The 825-nt window shown below is 45.9% G+C and overlaps 1 non-coding gene across 1 annotated transcript; it reads left to right on the forward strand.

The window, feature by feature from the left end:
* Positions 1-241: 241 nt before the first annotated feature.
* Positions 242-324, forward strand: TRNAL-UAA. The gene has a single exon. It is a non-coding gene; the product is annotated as a tRNA-Leu (tRNA).
* Positions 325-825: the final 501 nt, after the last annotated feature.

An 825-nucleotide genomic window follows, 5' to 3' on the forward strand; every position in this document is an offset into this window, starting at 1 on the left:
TCAGTCTTTCCCTAACACCCGCCGTAATGTATGGTCCAAATTAGTGATTACGTAACAGTTGTTGAAAAGAAACATTTTCATTAGTTTTCTGTTACCCCCAAGAAGCATTATAAGGAATTGTTTCCTCTCGGCGTGTTAAAGCCTGGTCACAGATTTCCCAGGTATATTCATAACTTACCAGGAATTAGCAATTCTAATTAATTCTAGTTCAGTAATTTTGACATCAGAGTTTGCACGTGCCACCGGGATGGCCGAGTGGTTAAGGCGTTGGACTTAAGATCCAATGGGCGTGTGCCCGCGTGGGTTCGAACCCCACTCCCGGTATGCATACTTTATGCGAGATAAAAATTCCCTCCTGGGGAGTCGGTCCAGTATTGCAGCTGGGTCTGAGTTTCTATTATCGAACTTGACAAACTCTAATCAGTGGATTCAGATAAGCTACATGTAACGTCATCGCTGACATGTTGGTGTTAAAATCCACTGTCTCGTTACCCTGTTTTCTAGGTGTTCCTTTCCTTTATCTTTCTTCCTGTCTTTGACACTTCGGAGCACTCTACGTGATTCAATTTTATCTTCATTGTGGCCTTCCTGTTTGCCTTTGAAAACAACCTCGACTGGTTTCCCTGGGGTTTCCTGCACCCAGCTGCAATGAACCCAGGTCCACTTTTCAAATGACATCATGTTGCTTCTTGAGTGGCTCCGAGTTTGCAACAGCGGGCTCCTGGCTCCTCTCTCCTCCGTTGTGTGTTCTCCGTCCCGCGCCTTGGCTCTCCCGTACACTCCACAGCTCATCAGCACCATTGCTTTATGCAGCCGATCGTATTT

The sequence above is a fragment of the Lynx canadensis genome, chromosome B2 (assembly GCF_007474595.2).
Source record: "Lynx canadensis isolate LIC74 chromosome B2, mLynCan4.pri.v2, whole genome shotgun sequence".
In the NCBI taxonomy this organism is placed as follows: domain Eukaryota; kingdom Metazoa; phylum Chordata; class Mammalia; order Carnivora; family Felidae; genus Lynx; species Lynx canadensis.